Source organism: Rattus norvegicus, chromosome 9 (genome assembly GCF_036323735.1).
Source record: "Rattus norvegicus strain BN/NHsdMcwi chromosome 9, GRCr8, whole genome shotgun sequence".
NCBI classification, from domain to species: domain Eukaryota; kingdom Metazoa; phylum Chordata; class Mammalia; order Rodentia; family Muridae; genus Rattus; species Rattus norvegicus.
Window position 1 is genome coordinate 37,783,798 of NC_086027.1, and position 10,352 is coordinate 37,794,149.

The 10,352-nt window shown below is 35.5% G+C and overlaps 1 non-coding gene across 1 annotated transcript; it reads left to right on the forward strand.

Annotated features, from left to right (window-relative positions):
* The first annotated feature begins 4,800 nt into the window (after positions 1-4,800).
* On the forward strand, positions 4,801-4,907 carry LOC120094982 (U6 spliceosomal RNA). Its single transcript, XR_005489648.1, has one exon. It is a non-coding gene; the product is annotated as a U6 spliceosomal RNA (small nuclear RNA).
* The last annotated feature ends 5,445 nt before the right edge of the window (positions 4,908-10,352 follow it).

Here is a 10,352-nt window from a genome sequence, read left to right on the forward strand (position 1 = left end):
AAATGAAACTAACAGTTATTATGAATCAAATGGGCCTAACAGATATCTATAGAATATTTTACCCAAATACAAAAGAATATACCTATTTCTAATCTCTTCACGTATCTTCCTCTAAAATTAACTATATACTCAGTCACAAAGAAAACCTTAAAAGATACAAGAAAATTGAAATAGCATCTTATATTTTATCAGATCACCATGGATTAAAGTTTGACTTCAACAACAGAAACACCAGAAAGGCTAAACACTTAGGAAATTGAACAAATCTCTACTCAATGATCTCTGGGTCAAGGAAGAAATAAAGGGAGAAATTAAAGACTGCCTACAATTCAATAAAGATGAAGGCACAACATACCCAATTTATGGCACACAATGACAGCAGTGATAAGAGGAAAATTCATAGCACTAAATGCCTTCAGATGAAATTAGAAAATTCTTATACCAGCAATTTAAAGTACACCTAAGAAATTCTCTCTCTCTCTCTCTCTCTCTCTCTCTCTCTCTCTCTCTCTCTCTCTCTCTCTCTCTCTCTCTCTCTCCAGATTTTATTTCTCTCCTGGAACACCCTCTGACTGTTCCACATCCCATACCTCCCCACTCCACCCTAGTCTCCATAAGGATGTCCCCACCCCACCCCCAGTCCCCCAGGCCTCCCCACTTCCTGGGGCATTCAGTCTCTTGAGGGTTAGGTGCATCTTCTCTGACTGAACCCAGAACGGACAGTCCTCTGTTCTATTTGTATTGGGGTCCTCATATCAGTTGGTGTATGCTGCTTGGTTGGTGATTCAGTGTCTGAGAGATCTCGGGGGTGGTGGTCCAGGTTACTTGAGACTGCTGGCTTCCTATAGGTCTCCCTCCACCTCAGCTTCTTCTAGCTTTCCCCTAATTCAACCAGAAGGGTCAACAGCTTCTGTTCATTGATTGGGTATCTGTATCTGACTAGTTCAGATGCTTGTTGGGTCTTTCAAAGCACAGTCACGGAAGGTCCCTTTTTGTGAGCGCCCCATAGCCTCACTAATGGTGACAGGCCTGGGGCCTCCCCTTGAGCTGGTTATGTTCTAATGTCCACTTTACATAACTTGGAGTCACATGAGAGCAAAAAACCTCAAATTTGGGATTTATTGGATTGCATTAGCCTATAAGCATGTAGTAGAAGTATTTCATTGACTGTTTGTTATAGAAGGACTATCTTACTATGGCTTTTACCTGGTAGGTCCTCCTGGACTGTACAAGAATGTTAGCAAAGCAGAAGCCTTAAGAGTGATTTAATATGAGAAGTAAGAAACACTTAGGGTTTCCCCATTTTAGTTAGAACTACTATTGCTATTAAACACCATGACCAAAAACAACTTGTAGTGTTATTTTCACTTACGGTTTTATATTACAATCTATTACCATATATAGTAAGGGCAGGAACTCAAGCAGGACAGAAACCTGAAGGCAGGAACTGATGCAGAGGCCATGGATGGGTGCTGCTTACTGATTTGAACTCTGTGACCTTTTCAGTATGTTTCTTGTAGAACTCAGGACCACATCCCAGGGATGGCTCTACCCGCAATCAACTGGACCCTCTTACTTCAAGCACTAATTAAGAAATTGACATACAGGCTTATCTATAGCCTGAACTTATGGAGGCATTTTTCTTTTTTTTTTTTCTTTTTTTCGGAGCTGGGGACCGAACCCAGGGCCTTGCGCTTGCTAGGCAAGCGCTCTACCACTGAGCTAAATCCCCAACCCCATGGAGGCATTTTCTTAATTGAAACTTCTTACCTGAGGACTCTGGTTTGTGTCAAGTTGACCATAAAACTCAATACTTATGAAACTTAGAATTTTGTCCACCAATTCAGTTTTTATTGTTTTTGTATCCAGTATGATTAAAAACAAAACAAAACAACAACAACAAAAGCAACAACTAAAAGCAAAATTGTAAGTTAACAGCACTTTCTAGACGAAGTGAGGATCTCTGTTGTAGTAGTGAGTTAGCTAAACCATTTTATGCTCCCTGAAAGTCAGCCACCTCTGGAGTCTCGAATGAAAGACAAACACACACACACACACACACACACACACACACACGCACGCACGCACGCACGCACGCACGCACGCACGCACACGCACACGCACACAAGCCAGATAATTTTAAATGCCATGACTCAAAGGCTGGTCAGCTCTAATCCTTCCCACTGCTACCAAACATTCCTCTCTGATATTTATGAGTTAACTTCTTTTAAAGTTTATATTTCATCTCGACTTTCCCAAACATAATTGAGGAAGTGGCCTGTGTGGACAGTTTCCCTAATTCTCACATGTTGGTGGGCCTTTAGGGTCTGGTCTTTCTCTTCCTCATCCTGACGATCTCTCCCTTCCTATCTTCCTGTTTCTAGCCTGCACAAATCCAAAGGTTCTGCCTCAGTCTACCTGCTCAAACATTTGGTGTTGTCTCTTTATACATACATACATACATACATACATACATACATACGCACATACATACACACACACACACACACACACACACACACACACACATGCACAAATTAGGGACAAGGAACTTTAGCATTTGGACATGCAGAGTCCTGATTTTGGCGGCCAGATTAATTCAAAGCATTAGAACCAATCTCCAACAGTCTATGTTCATAATTATCTCTTTTAATGAAAATACATTGTCTAGTTTCATATAATAAAAGAGTTGAACATTTTATATCCATGCTATTTTTGTTTTTGAGATTTATTGTATATATATGTATATATATAATATTTATGATAAATAGAATATGATATTGTACATAATGACAAATTTGCATTTCTATAACTTTGCTTCTTTTATTTGGATTGTCCTATTCTTAGCATACCAAGACAGAAACATTTTTATTTCCATTTCGATTTTTCTCTTGTGTCACTTGATAAAATAAAAAAGTCAAAATAATAAGAAAAGGAGCCCACAATGTGCTTCAGCTATTATTCTTCTAATATTTATATGTCACAAATAAATTAATTTTACTGGGTTACTGACAGCATTTTTTGAATAAGAAATATGTAGAAAATCTTTTCTTTTCATAGAAAGACAGTATTTTATAATTCATCAACTTTTATCTTACTTCATAATATGGAACTTCAGAAGTTATACATTAAATAAAATACTGAGGACTGCATTGTACATTTCAGATTGTAATTTGTGACATTAAAGAGGACAATAGCATTGAGTTATTTCTCAGATATTTAACAATGCCTTGCAGAATACAGATAATTACATTTGAATACAAAAGTAGATGTGCTAAGCACAAAAGTGTATATCTTACATAATCTATTATAGAATTCAATGATCATGCAAATTATGATAGAAGAAATAAATAGATAGAAAGGAAGATAGATAAAAAGATAGATAGATAGATGATAGATTTCTTTAAAGTAACATTAAATAGAAGGCTAAAAATGTGTATCTTTATCATTGTGATCTTTAACACAAAAAATTAAAAGTGTAACTATGATTAAATGGAAGAAGTTCTCTCTGTGAATATATACTACAGATAGGAGAGATGATGTAACTACAAAAGAGATTATCTAACTAATAAAAATCCATAATATCTACGGTGATCGCTCCATGCATAGGGTGTTCACTGCAAATACATGGGAACCTGAATTTGGAATTCCAGAAACCGTCTAAATACCTAAGATCAGTGATATCTGTAACCCAAAGATAAGGTAAGAATGTGAAGTATGGTGGCCTTATTGGCCAGCCAGCCTATTGAAACAGCCATCTTCAGTGAGAGATCCTGACTCAAAAAATATAGAGATTACCAATAAACCATATAGAAATTCTCTCTCTCTCTCTCTCTCTCTCTCTCTCACCCACCCACCCACACACACACACACACACACACACACACACACACACAAATACACATGTATCTGTGTCATGTAAAGTTGTTTTAAGGATTCTGTTTATCCAGTTCAATTTGTAATTTTACGTGTTTTAAGTCTATGCCTTGTCAAAATTTTTTGAATATGCTTAACCATTAAACTTTTCACTGTTTTGTTCACATTACGTTCACACGAAAGTTGTCAAATTATATTGAGTAAAATAAAATAGTTTTAGTTTAGTTAACTGAGATGATTAAAGTACAGAGACTCTAATTCAATGATCATGCAATTGATGATAGATGAGATAGATAGATAGATAGATAGATAGATAGATAGATAGATAGATAGATAGATAGATACATAGATGATTTTAAATACAGATGCAAAACACAAAGGCCAACAAATTGTTCTCCTCATCTGAAGATATGAGCTCCAAATCTTCAGATGTGAATACATATTTTTTAGCAGGTTCAGAACGGGAAAGCCAAAGGGAACATTGCCAGAGTGGGGTGATACGGAGTTAGTGGCATGGGGAAAACAAGATATAGGTGCACTGATTGGAAAACTAAGGAAATGTGGTAGGTGACCCTTAATTACTGAGGGTGGAGGGAAATAAATAAATAAATCGTTTTCTCCGGCATAACAACTTTTAAAGCCATTGATTGACATGTAGTTTTGGGGAACGTCAAATGTTATCCAGAGGAATGCAATTTAATACATGTTTTTCACTAAATCGGTATTTAGATGAATGAGATATTGTGAAGAATTAGAAGTTTTTATCTTTTACTCATGTTACTTACTCATAAACCTTTACACTGACATGTGTGCCCTGTGTGTGTTTTAAGGTGGGTATTGGCTGCATGCAATAAGTGTTGTGAATCCTTAGTTAATTTTGTTATGATAAAGTACTTGGCAAACATCTTAAGTAAGAAATGGTGCATACTCGTTTTGGCAGTACATATACTAAAATTGGAACAATACAGAGGAGATGAGCATGGCCCCTGCGCAAGGATAACATGCAAATTCGTGAAGTGTTTCATATGTCTTGGACAGGAAAACCAAGAAAGGGGATAACATTTGAAATGTAAATAACGAAATATCCACTAAAAAATGTAAGAAAAGGTACATTTTTGAGGCTATTGTCCATTGTGGTTGGAAATTGAGGGCAATGAGTGCAGATCTAACTGTGGGGGTCAGAGGATGATGCAACTGGTCACTTTTGCAGAAAATTAGGAAAGAAACAGAATATTTGTGCTCAGATGGGATGTGTCCACATTATTTTCAGCATGCTGGTTCCCAAGGTGCAAGCTTTAGTACCATGAAGGTATGATCTTTGCTCCTAAGTTAAATCTTCATGGAAATGCTATCAAAGCTACACCCAGAGGCATGCTCCCTTAGGTGACTCCAAACCTCGTTACATTGATTATCTGGATCACTCCTCTCACCTCTGTTTGTTATAAGTAAAATGTCAATCAAGGTTAGTCTTTGATACACAGAGAAGTAAATACTTTGGAAATTTAATTTTTTTAAAAGTAACTTCATATTGTGTTCAAAGTAAATTAACACACTCTTGACTAATGTGGTATTTGATACTGATATTGGCTGTGCTTAATTGATGGATAAATGCAACATAAGTTCATGTGTCTGCGCATTTGATTCCTGGTGTTGGTGTTAGATGTAGAAAGGTATGGATCATTAGGACATGAGAGTCCAGATTCAGGAAGTAGACTACGTCTTGAAATTTTCAAGGGTATTCACTTTCTGATACTATTTCAGACAAGTTTTCAGCACACAACTTCACATTTCTTATGCAACTAAGGAAGCCCAAGCTGTATTCTTACCCCAACATGTTGTCCTCCTCAATAACAATATCATCACAAACTTTGAGCCAAGTGAATCTTCTCTTATTTGAATTGTTTCTTTATAGATATTCAATAATCTTAGTAAAAGCATTTGCTATAAAAAATTCATACTTTTACATTTTAATTAATATTATAAAACTAACTTGCAAGTAAGTAAATACATCACAGACTGGAGTTTTTCAGACATTCTATAAAGCTTCATGAACTTACATACAGTTAGAATTGGCATTATTTGAAATGGTCGATATGAAGTTTTCCATTAATTTTAAACTTCCAGTTTCTAATATATGTACTTGTTAATCAGTAACCCCCAAAAAATACATGACAGAATTAGAACTATAAAATCAATTTTTCCAACTCATTTCCTTCTTTAAAGAAAATGTCAAATATTTTCAATGCCTTCTTCTCAGGAAGAATCCTTGTCTGTCATAATTCAGACAGAGTGACTGATGTGTCCCATCCTTCTTCAGCTTACCAAGCATCACATTATATATGTCCTGTCTATGAATCCTGTCATATTTCCAGAGGGATGTTTTCATAGTGACTCACAAACAAATTTTCATTCTTATTGTTTTGTGGGTTAAGAACTAACCAGTACAACGTTTGCTCCAGTGTCTTTCAAAAAGGGATTACAGACATAAATCTCTCAATTTTTATAGAAAATGTTCCATCTCCATAGGATTAAAGCATGAATCAACTCAGAGTCTGAACAGAGAGATAATCCAAATGACATATCGTGTGTCATGCTGAGAACTCACCTTCTATGAATGAACTGCCTAGAAAGCAAAATGAGTCACAATGGAAATAAAGAACAGATTCTTTTCATGCCTCTAGGCTGTGAGTATTCCAGTTACATTGATGATAATATGTCAGGTTCAAGACAGACACACTAGGCTCATTCTTGCTTGAACCATCCAAAATTCATCTTTTCTCTTGTGACATTTGTTTAAAACAATTTCAGACTAGTGACACAAGTTTATAATTCCTAGCATCACATAACTTATCTGGACCACACATGAGAAAACCAAATTTTCATCATATTTATTTTTATGTTTGGTTATGAAAAAAATCGGAGACTACAGAAAAATTCACTCAGTTATCATGCTCTAGCCAATAGCAATTTATATAAATTCTTTCACTATTTGCTGTAGTTCCTGGGTAATAATATCAGAACTATTCTAAAGACTTTAAATTATACATAAATTGATAAGGACTAAACTGAAAAGTTTTATTGGGGTTTATATGCTCAATTAGTCAGGGTACTCTAGAATAACAGAATTTATAAAATAAATCTCTCTCATTTATAAAATTAATACTTTGCTGGCTATAGCCCAGCTAATCCAATAATGTCTGGCTGTGAATGGAAACTTCCAACAATCCAGTAGTTGTTCAGTTCATAAGGTTGAAAGTTTCAACAGGCATTCAGTATATGCTGGAATCCCAAAGAAGTAGGCTCTAATGACAGTGAAGGAATGGAGTGCTAGCAAGGTGAAGGCAAACAGGCAAAGGGCAAACTATCATTTTCCATGTTCTTACGTAGAGTTGCGGCAGAAGGCGTAGCCCAGATTAAAGGTGTATTTTCCCATCTCAAGATCAAGATGAAAGACTGCATCTTCTCACTTCAAGATTTAGATTTCACATACGTATCTAACTGCCTCAAAGATCCAGATTTGAACTAGTTCAACCTACTTCTAACTAAGCAGAAATCATTTAGATGTGATACCCACTTTTGGACTATAGTTAATTTGAGACTGCCAAGTTATTTTGTTAATCTTGACAAAGAAAAATAGCTATCCCATTTGATAATACTTTGGCATCCTAATATATTTATATTTCTATTGGCTCACCTACATTGTCCAAATCTTATTTCTGCTTCTCAAATTGTGAACTACATATAATTTTCATGCTGGATATGGAAGTTCCCACTGACCAATTATTTCTTGGTAGATCTATGCATCATGTCTTAGTTGTTCATGTTGTTTATTGCAGATAAAATTCCCTATTAATTTTATGTTCTTGAAAAAAGTTTACTAGTGGCCCCCTGCAGCATACTGAAGTATGTTTTAGGAATTTTAAGAAGTCAATTGTACAGAACTCTTTTTTTCTTTATCTGTTATTTCATAAAGAAAAGAAAAAGATGATGGTTTGTGGAATCTAAGTGACATTGTAATTCTTGAAGTCATTATACCATATGTTTTGCTGTCAATGAATCGTTTTATTTTAGAAAGTCTTTAATTCTCCAGAGGTTAGCCATTTAATCTGTCATGTGGGTGAGCTCTAAAGGCCTTATTTTAAATCAAATTTTAATTTTAAGCCATTTCAGTTGCACACCTAAAACCTTTGGAGAAAAAGTGGAAAAACAAACCGAGGATGAAATATTTGATTTAGTGGTCAAAAATGATTGTTTATTAGGTGTCTATGAGTGGAGATTTGAATGTAATGCCAGGATAGACTAATTCAGACCCTACCTTTTAAGATTTCTTTGTTTATATTGATTTATTCCTCCACATTATATTGTTATAAACAATAATAATAAGAATAAAGACTTTCCAGAAAGACAATTTGAAAGTGCTGGCCATAAATTTTTATTAATGTGACACCATAAGATATTCACACTGGTTTCAATTTCACTACCTTATGGTAACCATATGCCAAGAATAAACAGTCTATTAGATACAGGACAAAACTCTATTTTTTTGAATTACATTTCAGAGGTACTGCTCATAAATACTTGTCAGAGTTTCATTCAAAATGTCAAATGAAGTGCAAATTGATCATGTTAGAACAATGAACTACAATGTATCAGCATCTCTACAAGATATTGCAGCAAATATGCCAGTGATTAGCAGGGTAAAAGCAAACCTATATTTAAGTTACACAATCTAACAATTTTGCTGACAATTATTGCTCATAATCATGCGCATGTTTACACACAAGTTTTTATTTATGTATTAGTTAAATTTTGTATACAAATAATTAAAATATACTTCTGAGCACTAAGTTAGTTCACATAAATACTCTCAGAGACAGACATGACTTTCAATCAGTGAGCTTTTCCCATTGTATTTTATCTATAACACATGTAGAACAAGAAAGAAAAATCTACTGGCATTTCCTCTCCAGTGAATATATTTTATCGAGTTGTAATTGAAATTCAAATTGATGATCTCACTTTGTGTGAAATACAATCTCGATCAAATATACACACCTGAAAACTCATTCCCAAGAAACCATTGACGTGCCATCACTGGAAGACATTTCTGATTGTGGGTCTTGCTAATTAGCTGTTGTGGAGTGTCTCATTCTTGAACATGAACATTTTTGAGTCACCCTGTCACACTGGTTGTAGCTATAAACAATGCCAGTCAGGGTTACTGGAGCAAAGCAAAATGCACAAAGCATAGAAAAATACTCCTATGTAGGTCAATACGAATCTCTTTCCGATTCCAGGGTATGCATCTTACTTACATAGATGGTGATGCCAGAAAAGACTTTAGGGATCAACAGCTGCCTCATTTTACAGATGAGGAAGTTCAAGTCCAGGGACATGGAGATGTTCTGGGTCAGGCAGCTAATTAGTGGCAACAGCAAGGTGAAAACCCTGGTTTCACAATTCACAGCCTGCTGCTCTCCTGCCTCATCAGCTGCTAGCTCTTTTGACTGCAGAACAGAAATCAAAGTCTCCCTGTGAGGAGCAGCACCTTGCAATTAACCAGTAGTGTTGCTTTCCTTTTTCTTCTATTTCTTACGTGTAAACACCAGGAGAGCAACACAGAGATATATGTGAATTAGAAACTGCTTATTTGAATAAGAGCTTCTGAAGTTACACATAAAACCCAGTTCTCTGGTTTCAAAGATCCAGGGCCACTCACATATGTAGTAAAAAACAGGTGAATTTAGTAGGCTGTATGGTAGCTAAATTCACCTACTATATCACATCCTAGCTAAATTTCACACCAATGCTAAGATTAAAAATAATACGGGATTTTTCCCTTCTTGATATCAACTGATTTTGGTGGTATTACTAGCCGTCTTTAAGTTTCCATCCTTTTCCTTTTCCTCATGTGTATCTCTAAGTTCTGCAAGAGACTGGCCAGCTTAGACATGCTCCCAAACAATTTGTTTTTGCCTGGTGCAAGTCTTAGGAACGGAATAGCTAGAACAGGTATGGTTTCTCGATGCTTAGGCCTGTGGAAACATGATTTTAATAAAATAAATATTCCATGACTCCTGGATATGCTTTGGCCTCCATTTACTATTTTATAGATGAGCATACACACCTCTTGAATAAAGACCATTCATAGTAAAAGTTATTTAATTAACAAACAACTTTTAGTTTCCTTTTCTCTATTCACATTGTGTTACTAAATACCCAGGCACCATTACTTTCAGTGCCAAAACAAGTAATAATATTTTCATATTAATTTAGTTTATTCTCCTAAAATGGCCTTGAAAATAATTATGCCTGATTATCTTGTAAAAAATGGTTTGAAAAAAGTGCAAATGTTTTAATATACTGTGTGTGGTGCTCTGCAACTGTGAACGTAACTTACGTTCTGTGGGATACTTGATGCAGAATGATTGCCAAGGCCCAGAGCAACATGGTATTCAAATATACAGATTCTGTTG